This window comes from Aptenodytes patagonicus, chromosome 7 (assembly GCF_965638725.1).
Source record: "Aptenodytes patagonicus chromosome 7, bAptPat1.pri.cur, whole genome shotgun sequence".
Lineage (NCBI taxonomy): Eukaryota > Metazoa > Chordata > Aves > Sphenisciformes > Spheniscidae > Aptenodytes > Aptenodytes patagonicus.
The window spans coordinates 27,150,598-27,163,819 of record NC_134955.1 but is presented as its reverse complement, the minus strand read 5'-3'; the positions used below and the strand labels follow the sequence as shown (position 1 = coordinate 27,163,819).

General features: G+C 50.2%; 1 protein-coding gene across 5 annotated transcripts in view; it reads right to left on the bottom strand.

The window, feature by feature from the left end:
* PRDM11 (PR/SET domain 11) overlaps window positions 1-12,820 on the bottom strand; it is a 51,984-nt gene extending 39,164 nt beyond the window's left edge. For 4 of the 5 annotated variants that reach the window (XM_076344435.1, XM_076344436.1, XM_076344432.1 and 1 more), the window contains exon 1: window positions 12,246-12,281. The gene's annotated coding sequence lies outside the window, so the exon portion shown is untranslated. Of the gene's footprint in view, window positions 1-12,245; window positions 12,282-12,739 lie in introns of those variants that run through there. The other variant, XM_076344433.1, reaches the window with a different exon arrangement.
* Between the last annotated feature and the right edge of the window lie 402 nt (window positions 12,821-13,222).

Genomic DNA, 13,222 nt, shown 5'->3' with positions numbered 1-13,222 from the left:
AAAGCACAGCATTCAAGGCTCTGAGCTCCCCCCTGAACAGCCACAGAAGACCCAGGCTGACTGTTTTCCCCGAGGTGAATTCACTTACCAAGGTCCTTGGCCATGCCAACCATTTCAGGTCATTTTCTTTATGAAGTACCAGCTGGCTACAGAGCTCACACTCGCAGCCAATTCAAACACCGAGAGATCCCACAAAATAAGAGGGAGAACCAGCTTGCTCAGAGGAGGACCACTGTCCACTGACAGACACTAACCACATGCTCCAGTGGCAAAATTGCTTTCGCTTTGACAGTTGCCACAGCGCTGGCTTAACTTCCCCCCCCCAAGTACCACGTTCCTGTGTGCGAAGTCGACCTCCACTCCGCGGTGCAGCAGAGCAGCGCCCCAGCACAGTGAAGGCTGGTGGCAGGGCAAGACCCCATGATCTGCCTCCCAACTTGATGCAAGGCCAAGGCTCTTCCCCAACAGCCACAGAGCAGGGCTGAATGCAGCCTGTGCAGCTGGAGACAAGCTGGGGCAGTCACAAATTCAAACTTAATTAGTGAAAATTATAGGGCATGGACAATGTAGGATTTGAGCAACATGGGCTGCAACTAGGACTTGTTTAAATCATTGCCAATTACTCCACTACAGTCAGTAGCCATAAATTCACCAGCAGAGAAGTATGAAACATTTTATTCGAGTTTTGAATTCTCAAAACACTGAAGGAGGTCAGGACTACAAGAAAGATACCTGGAAGCACCACCAGTTTTGCTGCAGCTTTCTGAAGAAGCTTGGAGAGCAAGCTTCAAAACTATGAGATTTAAACCTGTTTTACAGCAGGGAAGGCTGAGAGTTCCCAGTGGTTTCAACAAATTGCTCAAGAGCAGCAACTGACACAACAAACAGCATCGGGGTGCCACGACGCCAAGTTCCCGGTGTCATCCCGACTGCAGACAGGCTGGGGACAGGGAAACTCCCGTTTGCCAGCCTGGAACTCCTCCTGTCATTTCAAGTGGATGCGAGATGCATTCACACTGTCACTCTTGCATGGTTCATTGGCAAAACGCGTCATCAAAACCTGCCATGATCTACTTCATGACAGATGCATTTCAGAGGGGGAAGAATGAAAAGAACCTCTGAAATAATCCCTGAACTAGTCTTAAGTTTGTCTTATGGTGGCTTCCAGTGAAGGTGGTAAATGCTGCTGACTTTACAGGATTTGACACAAAATTCTGTATTATCGTCAGTTGGGAGTGTTTGCTCTTCGTTGATCTCAGAGTAGGAAGCTAATGTCATGGATCAGCACGAGCCTCTGCCCACCGGGTATTATTTGGTGCAACTTCTCTACATTAAGTATTGAGTAAGAACTCAACACAGCAGGATGCTGACAACGTAAAGCTCCCGTGCAGCCTAAGCCTCTGAAACAGTGCGGCATGTCACGGAGCCATGGCAGCTACTCACTGCAGCTGAAAGAATAAGCAAGTGACTTGCATTTTTAAAACACATTAAAAATAATTCCCTTGAACCGGAAATTTCTCATTTTTGCTGTATTCAGCTCTCTGCATTGATCTCACAGATTCACAGTTTAAGGGTGGAAAGGAGAGTTAGGTCAACCTGATCCCCTGTACATCACATGTCCTTACCTTTAGCCTACAAACAGGACAAAATCTCCATCTGAGTTTAGCCAGGGTAAGATAAGCTAACACTTCATCAGAAGTTCATTTCAATTGTTAATCCCCATCATGGACAAGCTGTATGTGAATCTCTCTAGTTCTGGGCACCAGTCAACAGTTCTTTCAAAGGGCCCTGCAAGCCAGAGGGAAACGCTGAACTACCCGGCATGTTGGGACGCTGCTTTGAGCGAATGGAAAGAGCTGCTTCCCAGGTTGCTGTAACAAACCTCACCATCTTTGGTCAGGACTGCCAGACGCACTTCTTTGCCTTTGGCTTCTTCAACATAAATATATACCTACATTTATAAAGTTAAAACAAACAGGCACAAAACCCCAGTACTAAAACAAGATGCTATTCCACCAACATTTTTCTCCCCAAGGACAGAGTAAGAGTGCAGCCAAGTGGGAGATGTAAGCCTTGTTCCTTAAGGCACTACTGAAAGGTGTTTGGACAGCAGTAGTGATAAGCACTGAATAAAAACACATACATAGCAGAGCCCTGAACATGTACCCATGCAGTATCTTCTCAGCTTTCCAACAATTTTCATTATTCTGTGTAACTCTTCCAATTTTCTCTACATTATTTTAAGATGCTGGCACCAGAAAGCCACACTGATAAAAGACAGTCTGAAGTAAATATAAGGGTTACAGGCATAAAACTACCTTATCACCCTGATTCATTACCTCCCCATTTGTGTGTCCAAACTCACAGTTGTCTTTTCCAGCGAGGACCTGGCACAGAAAGCTCCCCAGAGTCACCTGCCCATTCCGACCCCCACGTTCTCACACAGGACTGCTCTGGACACAGCCCCCCCTTCGCAGATCACGTACAGGACATGCCTTTCCAGGTTCATGACTCTCCACTTGTCTGCATGAAAATGACTTTGTTTCAATGGGTCCATTTACCAAACAAACTGCATTACTCCGTCCTGCCCCTATCAATAGCTATAATTCACCAAACTTGTTTCATCTACACATTTCGCCAGTGGCGAGTCATGCTTTCTTCTGCATCATTGAGTAAGCGTCAGGCAGAATTGGCTTCTCCCTTCCCCTCATTTGAAGGGAAGGGTCATCGAGTCTACTTCTTTGAAAATGCAGTCTCCACATATCATGTTGCAGAGACTCTTCTGTAAAATGATCAAGCTCTAGCTTAAAATAGCTGGATTATTTGCTCCCCTCATCTAAGGCGGCAATGCCAGAGCCTTGATCTTTTGATGCTGAAAAACCATTTTCTACGTTCATCTTAAAGTTAATCCACAAATGGTTGATTTATTAGTGTGCTAATACTGTCCTTTAGCTTAGAGTATCCTTCATCCTCCTTACTGTTTATACTACCACTTCAGTTTATTTATTGGATGCTGACTCTTTATCAAATACTACCTTCACTTCCTAAGCCACTTGTATTTTATTGATATTCTTTGGCATTAGATATTAATTGGGTTCTCATGCACTGAGTTAACTGCCTTATATACCTAAGTATATCGCATCTACGGATCTTTCTTTAAACCAACGGTAAGCTTCTCAAAGAACAAAATCAGACCTGTTTGAGAAGTACAAGACACTTTCCATAACATCAAGTTTCAAGCATGAATCACTTTATATTTACCCAGGATTGGTGTCATGCTATAATTTCCTGGGCCATCCACTTGGCCATTTTCAGAACTGCCCCAATGCGATCACTCTTCCAGTCTCCTGGATTTGCTGTGATCCACCAAGACCGATTAAAAATGAACATCAGCAAGCTAGAGACCTCCTCTCATTTATCTGATGCTCACTTTGTTTCAAGGCAACGTACTTTTTCCGAAGCGCAGCTGCCAGCAAAACTTTGCTTACCCACAGGACCCATGCTACACAACTCCTGTGCAGGTCCCTGGATCCCTGCTTACAGGGCTCAACTTTTGGATAATCAACTTAATCTTTTCCTTGCTGCTGGCCCAGATGGCAGCCTCAATGGCAATCAAGAGCACGCAACTCAACAAAAGGAAGTTATATTTGGGTCTGGAAAAGTTAAGTTTTTCATCATGCAGATGCTTTTATAGAAAGCAGAGATGTGAATTTACTGTCTAAATGACCTTCTACTCCCATCTGTGGACAGACAAAAAGGCTGGAGGGAGGAAGCGCTTGGTAGGCATGCAGCAGGCTGGGCCACCACGGTGCTCCTGCTCTTCTGGGAGAGGGAAAAGGCACTGGAGTGCCTTTAATGTTTTATAAGGCACACGCAGAAAATTCAAGATGCCCCAGTCGGGTCCTGCCAGCCTCGCCATGTGCCTGGGACCCTGCCACATAGCACTCAGCACCCGCCTGCCGCCTACGTCACCCGACCGCCCACCACGAGCTCACACGCATCCAGAGGACCCCTGCATTGTGCAGGCTAGCCAGCCTAAAAATTTCTGTGGGTGAGCGACACCAGTGATTCACGTATTTGAACATCGACGGAGGTAAAAAGGGAAAGGGAAGGGAAGGCGCGGGGGTGGGCAGGAAGCAAACCCCAGACACTACTTTCTAAATAGCAGATGTGGCTATTCTGGCTAGCAAACTTCCACTTTAATTTCTAACCCACAGAGATGGGAAATGATTCATGAAAAATCAACAGGATAAAATTAGCTGGAAGGCAGAGAGATAATTCATGCAACCCAACCGTCATGGACTGAAGTGCCAGCACTACCAGCACTGCCTGGCATTTCAGCCTCCGGTGCCCTTCAGTGACTGGCACCTGGCCAGCAATCAGCTGCACATATATTTCCTTAGTGTCTAAATTAGCCCCTCTGGAGAGCACATCCATCTTTTAACAAGACGGCCTTTCACTCAACACTTTTCTAGAAGTTCCAGCTTCTTTTTTTTAAAAAAAGATCACTTGCAGTACTCTGTCTTTTCTCTTCCACTGGTGAATGTTTAGTGGTGTTAGAGGGAATGGACTGACAGGACAGACAGGCTTGCACACACATCTGTAAGCCATGGCCAAGCTATGCATGAAATTCAAACTACCCCACCAAGTCAGAAAGCCCACTGCATTTCACCAGAGCACCCTTTTCCTGCACAAAGCCAACAATGCGCTCAACAGTGACAACCGAGCGCTGGTCTGCCTTTATACACACCGGTGATTTTTGTAAGACTGCCCTTAAATTCTGTCACGTAAGAAGCATGAACCACAAAACACAGTTTCACCCTTGATACAGCCACATGACAGCAAGTTTCTTGAGCAGATGGTATTACTTACAAATCACAACCCAAAGCTCTTTACGCCAAAGGCAGATGAGAAACCCCCACCCCTCCTAGAGACCTCTGGACTTCCAGTAGGCACTTGGTTATTGAGCAATGCCCCTTCCCAGCACCCAACTCAAAAGCTTCAGGATTCAATCGTCAAATTGTGAAGCCTCTGCAGCACCAAAACCTCTAGGCAGGCAGTCTCAGCTGCAGGGGGATCCCCATTCAATTGGGACCTATGGGTACAGACACAAAATAAAGATGAAATCCTGCTTTTGTACCATTTATCCAGTTGGTGCCTGTTCATTTCTGTTGAAGGATGTTACATGACGGTTCCTCTATGTTTGTTACAGTGGTTTGACTCTACTTGGGCTTCAGGACATGGCAAGCGGCTCCTTTCTTTTTACTTGTTCAGCAAAAAGGGAAAGAATATTTGGGGGGGAAAACAAGAAGGTATGAGCAAATCATATTTTCATTTGTTCCTAAAATTCTAACAAACTAGCTCAGTCCTTTAAAAGCACTGATGAACACACCAGGCAGAACGAAAACAAATCAACTGTTCCACAAAATGCAGAGGAAGCAAAAGCAAGAGCCATATTTATTTCTCCTCATTTGTACCCGCTTGCAGGCCATTAGGGAGATAAGATCTCACAGTACAACAGACATTATTCAGGGCTGGTAAATCTGTCTACAGGTTAGGGACTCATGTTACACCGCTTGGATGTGTACTGGCTGAGCATGGGTCACACCGACCCCCTTTTCCTTGGGGCAGGCAGCAGTCCAGATACTCCCAGTGTCAGATCTGCCAAGAAATCAGATATCCGTGTGCTGAATTCACCACCACCACCATTTGATCTGCACATTCCCTTCCATACAGAGAGAGGGATGTTCAGACCCTGTATATCCTAACGTAGCTAACTACAAAAAAATTTCCAGCAGGGGCCAAGCACTTCTGGTCCATACCTTCAACCCCCACTCCTCAAGTGTGTCTTCTACATAAAGGTATTGGGTTGCACAGAAACACCTGGTCCTCTACACTACAGACATTTTTAAAATGCTGATTAGCAGAAGCGTGGAAAGAGCCCAAGAACTCATTCAATTCCAGTCCAAAAAGAAGAGGGAGCACGTCACAGTGACTTCACATATGCAAGTCACTGAGGGACTACAAAAGTTCACCGACTACCCCAAGAGAATTCAAAAGCAACATTTCAACACCTGACTACAGAATGAGATCTAGTTAAAAAAAAAACCAACAACCAACCAGTTAAGTCCATCAGACCTAAAGAGGATATGTTAGCATCTGATTTACTTGGTGCTAGCTCTCAACACGTCCAGGAGACGCAGTAAGTGGATCCACCTTTCTGGAGGTACTGCCTTTGCAACAGCAATGCAGCGTTAGCTGGTGGGATTCTGCACCGAGGGTCAGGTACCGCTGCACACATCCAGCGGTCCCTCACTACATGATTTAGGAAAAATTTCTCAAGGAACAAAGCAACTTACACACATACCATACATAAGACAGTTCTCTTCCCAATCACGAAGGGAAAAGAAATTCAGTAATTAAAACGCTTCTACTCTTCAAAAGCTGACTGATCTCATTTGAGCTCAAAAAAGATAATCTGCATGCCTAGGTGTGTACACATGACAACTCTAGAACGTATTTCGTTGTTCACAAAAGTATGTTCACGTGTCATCAGTATTGATTTTTCCTTCAGTCAGTTTCCAAGTGTTTTCATTAATTTCCTCTGAAGGAAAGGACTGGACTCTGCAAACTGTGGCATATTTAACATTTGCATTAGCCTTTCCAAGCAAAAGGTCTCCAATTTAAAGAAAGCAGCAGACCACATGAAGTACTCTAGCAGCCTCAGAACAAAAGAAATTAAAAAAAAAAAAACACAGCAGCAAAATCCCTCGATATACACAGACATGAGGAAGTCAAGGTTTATCCAAATGAAAGGTGTAAAGAGGAACATGCTAGGAGTGGACAGGTAATCCCAGCCAAACTTACGACATCTTTCAAGGAAGATGCTATGTATACTTAGCCTGCTCAGCTGTTTGAGGTTGCAGTTGAAGGACCACATTTAACTCCACTCAGCATATTATGATACAGTTTATGAGATACATTTTCAAAATAAAGCTTCATTGTACTGAAAAGGAATGTACTGCACAATATTTCATGTCAGTTATCAGCCTGGAAACAGCTGATGTCCCTGACCAACACCAGCTCCAATTACTGGCCTTCAACACTCTGAAACACTCTGAAAGGGCGTTCGCGGAGAGCCACGGGAGCTGCATGCCCACAGCACCCTGATCCACACTCAGGAGCCTGGAGCCAGCACTCCCCAGTGCACAGGGATGACCTGGCTTGGCGACTGGCAAAGGATGCTCAGTACATCGGCTCCCTGCTGCACGGCGCTGTGCAAGGCAGGAGCACTGCTGGCTCTCAGGGGTAGCTAATTAAAGCAATTCTAGAGCTGCCGCATGAGATAATCCCCTGCCTCACCTCCCATGCACTTTCACCACTCTGTCCTCGTACATCACCCCCAGTACCCATGGTCAAGCTTCGACCGGCAAAACCCAGCCCTCAGCTGACAGTAGCACAGGCAGCCCAGCTGAGCCACGGGGAGCGCCGGCCCCGGCAGGGCTCGACGCCGACACTTATTTTGGAACAGCAGTCCCTCCTCCGGGACGAGTCACTACAGTCAAAGTAAAACTAGCTTGCTGAAAAGCCAAAGCCTAAGGAGGAGAGAAGAAAGGGAGCAGAGAAACGAAGCTGTTTATCAGAGCATGCTCAAATTGGATGACTGTGCTTACGATACCCTTCTGATGGGCCCCTTATTGATGGCTGTCCGTGACCGAGGGACTGCACTGAAACGGTCTTCTGCAGTACGCATTATTCTCTCTGGAGGCTGCCAGTTTCTGCAGCTTAAACCTTAAATTATATGTATAATGTTTTTACCTTCTGACTGCAGAGAAACTGTTCTGATTCTGAAACACCAGAGTGCTGCCTCCCTGCCTTGCAGAGAGAGGAGGCCTTTGAACAACAGCTGTCAAGGATACGAGCTATCCCACTTGCACAGATCAATGACCAGGAAGCACAACAGCAAAGCTTTAAGTGTCAATATTTTCAATTGATTGACTGTCTCTCAGCAGAAACATAGTTTCTTGCAATTATGTGCAGAGTTTGGGACGGAAGGAGGAAAAATGCCAGTGCTAGCACCACCTTCACTGACTCTAGCTGAAGTCCGAAGCCTACGTGGTGAGGACAGTGACTAGACCTCTAAAAACCCACATTGTAAACATGATTCTAGATGCCAAGTCAAAATTTACCCCCTTCATCTCTGCTTTTTTCCCCTCCTTGCCCTCAATCCTCCTGGTCTTTTCTATTAGTAATGTAGTGCCTATCACACGGTAGGCATTTTAAAGAAAAACTTCTCTAACGTGGGATGCTTGTGTTGCCCTCCTTGCCAGGTTTCTTCTCCATCCACCTTGGCTGCTCCTACCTTTCAAAGAAGCCACAGGACTGCTCTGTGTTTTCCATCACTCTTTGGCCTCTTTTACCTGCAAACTTCCTCCCTTTCCGAAGCACTTTTCCCTCACCTTCTTTCTGAAGATGCTACGCAGGGTGACACAAACATGTCTCTCACCTTGTCCTCTCTGCTTTTTCTTCAGAAGGTTGGACTTGCTACTGGAATCCGCTTGCATGGGCAAGTTTAACTAGCAGGGATTCCTGAAAAGCAACATTTCACTATGCAACTTTAGAAGGACCACTGCTCTAGAGGCTTTGTTTAAGAACACCTTCAGTAGCAGACAAGAGGTCGCAGGGAGAACAGAAGAGCCTGTGAAATTAAAGCCTTCTTTACTCCACTACTGTAGAGAGATCAGTGCAAGAGGAGGCACTAAAACTGTCTGCAGCTGCCCAGGAGCTCTGGTCCAAGAAAACTCACCCTGTATGACAGAGCTTCAGGCAGAAGCACTGTACAGAAGCGCTTGCGATGAAATATGCCACAAGCATGACAAGGGGTGAGGCACAGAGCAGGAAAGCTAGCATCCCGCAGCAGGGCTGCTTAGTGGCAGGCCGGGAGGAATTCTGCCACGTGCTCAATGCCAGTGGATGTTGCACATGCCAACCCCCTTTCATTGGCTACGCCTGTGCCTCAAGCAGCTCTCAGCCCTGGGGTCCAAAGGACCTGTGCTCAGGTGAGAGCCCAGATCAGAGAACTCAACGCTGACGCAAAAAGACATGTCAAGCCTACCCAGATGCGCGTCCAACTGACTCCAGATTTCTTAAAATGCCAAAAAGCTGCAATCCAAACTGAGGAAAAAGAAGCAATGTTTGCTTGTTTTGGCTTTCTTAGGAAAACTGGCTGTTCATAGGTCTCAGCTACACGTTCCCAACGCAAAGTAGGCATCAAAAGTTCCCATCTGTGCTCACACCAGTGGGAACAAGAGTCATTACTTCTTACAGCTACCCAGCCTCGTATCTTCAGATCAAGTGTTAACAGCTTGTTTCTTCCTTCTGGAGGTCCCCCAGTTAATCTATGGTATTATTATTTGATTGTTAAACAACAAAAAAAAACAAAACAAAACATCTTGTCTTTGGGACTATGTTTAGTTTCTCCATGCAAATCTTCACACACATGCCAACAACACTGGATTGGCAATAACAATTTTAAATATGCTACTCTGAAATGTCATGAATATTAGGCTTTTTGTGATGGTCAAGGTAGTCTTTTAAGAGTTTTGGAAATGCTTAGTAGCATTTATAGCAAGAGAGAGGCCCTGCTAATAGCAACTTTAAGAATAAATAAATAGGTAAAAGCATGTGCTTCTCTTGCATAAATGGACATGGGGGGAAAAAACTCCAAAAAACACAGCTTTGCTTGTGAATTAACCAGAATGAGACAGAAGTTACAAAAGGAAAAAAGAATATTAAAAAAAAACCCAGAAGGATAAAGTGTACGTGGTACTCTCTATAAAAAGACCAAAGACCTCTCTTGCCTGGGCTTGTCGGTTTTCTCCTCAATATATATACTTTACTCTGATTCCTGACTCAGGGTGGCAACTTCCACTCACCGCAATGCTTGTGGCCCCCCAATCACAACACCAGCCTGCTGCAGCGGAGGAGCCCTCCCACTTCAGGCTCCTCTTGCAGTGTTCATGGACACAACCTTACCCCCCTCCTACCCATTCTGAGCAGGTCCATCACTTTCTGTCAAGCATTACAAGCAAACAACAGCCCCCCCCGCCCCCATCCCAGTAAGACTGACCTTGCATTAGTACGTCAGAAATAAGATTTCAGACAAGTCCTTGCTTTTGTCCTTATTATTAAAGACCAGATATGACCCTCACAATAATCCTCCCCCTTAACCTGTCATTGCTACCAGCGACCAGTAAGGCTCACAATGAGAGAATCCCCCGTAAACTGGTCCAGAAAGCATTGTGCTTCATGCACGGTCCACAAAGACGCTAGAGGAGCAACAGGCCGCTCTCCCAAAACCAGCAAGCTCTGCACCAGAGCCGGCACCGAGCTGGGAGCACGGGACCTCCCTCACACCCCACGGCCAGCCAGAAGGAACAGCAGCTTTTGACATGACCCCCAGGCAGGAGACATCAGCGGCCTCCCCTGGTCCTGCTACTCCACACCACAGTGGGATCAGTCAACTCAGCATCCAGCCAAGAGCCAGGGCAACCTTCAGCGCCTCCCGCTGCTACCTCAAATCCTCCCCAGTGAGCGGTTCCAGCTAACCAGCCTTTGCTTCGCTAACACAGTCCTTCCGCCAGCCACACCAACAGCCCCGACGCTTGAACTCATTGCAAGCTACACATGATTCAAGAGCCCTACATTGCTCAGCCCTGTGCCAAGCTAGTATTTTTGGAGCAGGAGCACCTTTAGTCGAAGGACCCCTTGCAAGAAGCAAATATGCATCATCCAAATACTTTCACTTCCAATTGCAGCTTGCACTTAGAAACAAAAAATGCGCCGTCCTCATCAGGGATGCGCGTCTATTGTGGGGTTTATACACAATACATTAGAAAGTTGAAAGAGTCATTTCCCTTTCCACTTTCATTGCTTATAATCTTGGTGATTGCACAAACGGAAATTTAGGGGACACGAAGCCCAACCCAAGCAGCGTGCTCGCGCTCTGCCGGTCTCACAGGGAGTCAAACCTCGCCGGCAGGACCAGATCCAGGGGGCTTGCTGGACATTTGGGGCTGGGGCTCCTTCGCTGCTCAACAAAACACCGTGCACACCTGCAGTGCTGGAAAACAGCCCTTTCTTACGGTCAGGTCGGTATTTTTTTTAAGCTGGTTCTGCCAGTTCTCCTCCCGTTAATGAGAAGCATTAATCACTAGAAAAAGAGGAAGCAACACCGAGCCAGAAGTTTTGCCCACGGGCCAGTTTTTCGGTTTTTGGGGTTTTTTTTGAGGGATCTGCAGTGGGACACTGGAGGCATCTTCCTTTCCCCTTTGGAATATGCCGAGGGACAAAGGAATTTGGTTAAAATAAAATATACATATATATATATATAAAAAAATCATGCTTATCTGGAGCATTTGCAGAGAAGCTGGAAAGAGTCAACAACTTAAAAGAAAAATAAATATAGGGAAAAAGGCCCAAAAATACGCATTTGATGAAGTTTCTGCACTCGAGTCAACAAAGTACCCTGGCTAAGCGGTGCAAGGGCAACTCCTCCACTGCATTCTGCAAAGGACCTGGGAGATGTTGCAGGCACGGTGCCTGCAAGCAGGGTGCAGCAACCGCGGGGTTCCCGCCGCCCCGGGCTTCGCCGCGTCCCGCTCCGCCGCTGCAGCGGCGGAGCGGGACGCGGCGAAGCCCGGGGCGGCGGGAACCCCGCGGCGAGGTCGCCCGGCCCCGCCGAACAAGCGCCCGGCCGCAGCGCCGCGACCCGCCGGTGCGGCGTCCCGCTGGCTCCCGCCGCGGCCGCCCCCCGGGAGCGCCCCGCGCCGCCCCGCCCCCGCGTTCCAATGTGGCGCGCGCCCGCCCGCCCCCGCCGCCGATTGGCCGCCGGCCGCGTCACTCGCCGGCCCTGCTAACGGCCGCGGGGAGGGAAGAGGGGGACGACGACGAGGGGAAGGGCGGGCGCAGCCGCGGCGCGGGTGGGAGCGGCGCGGCGGGGAGCGGCGGGGACGGGCCGGGCCCAGCGCCGCCCGCCCCGTAGGGGAAAGCGGGGCGGGGGGAGCGCGGCGCTACCTGTGTCCGCGGGTCGCCGCCGCCCCGCCCGCGGCGGGCACCCCTCAGCCGGGCACCCCTCAGCCGGACCTCCCCCCCCCGCCCCGGCCTGGGCCGGGTTCTCCCCCCCCCGCCCCCGCGCTCCGCAGCCATTTTCGTGGCCACCTTGGCTACCAGCGGGGCTGACTCACCTCGGCGCTGCGGGCGCGGGGGGCCCGCCTCGGCGTCGGGGGGCCCGCTCCGCCCGGGGAGGGGAGGGGGGGGGGGAGAGCCCAGCTGGCTGCGCCCTCCCTCCCCGCCGGCCCCGCTGGCTAGTCCCAGGCGAGGACGGGTCCCGGGGCCGGGCCGGGCTCAGCGGAGGCGGCGGCGGCGGCTCCCTCCCTCCCGGCCGTGACCACCATCTTATTAGCACAGGAAATGACATGGAGAACGGAAGAGAGGGGCGTTCGGGGGCCGAGCCCGGGGACCCCCCGAACCGGGGGGAGGCGCCGCCGGCCCGCCCGGCCCGGCCCGGCCCGGCCCGCCAGGGCTCTCCCGGGGCCGCGGCGCTCCCGCCTTCCCTCCAAATACCCGGGGTGTAAAGAGAGAAGGGAAAAAAAAATAAAAAACAAACCCAAAAAGCCGCACAAAGCAGGGGAAAAAAACAGAAAAAGCCGAGCAAACCCAAACCGCCCCCGGTTCCCACCTCCTGCTCCGGAGCCTGCGAGTTCCGCGCGGAGCCGGCGGCGATCTGCGCCCGCGGCCGGCCAGGGGCTCGGGGGGGCTCTTAAGGACAAAAACCGCCCGGGCGGCCCTCGGGCAGAGCGCGGGGGGAGCCGCCGGCCGAGGGGGCCCGGCCCGGCGGAGCCGCTGGGCTCCCCGCCGGGCGCTGCCGCGGCCACCACCTGCCGCCGCCCGGCAGCCGCCGCGGCGCCCCGCGGAGCGGGACCGAGCCCGCCCGCGCCCTTGGGGCCGCCCGCCTCTGGGGGACGGCGGTGAGACGTGCCCCCCGCCCGGGGACGTGCCCCGGGGCTTCTCCGCCGGCCAGGGGAAGAGTCTGAGTGGCCCCGGGGCGGGCCCCTCTCCCAGCGGCAGGACCCCGCCGGTGCGCGCCTCTTATCGCCCGTTTGGAGCCTCATGCCCTTCTGCGAGCAAAAAGTGAATGTGAAGACGAGGTGCTTCCCTGGCG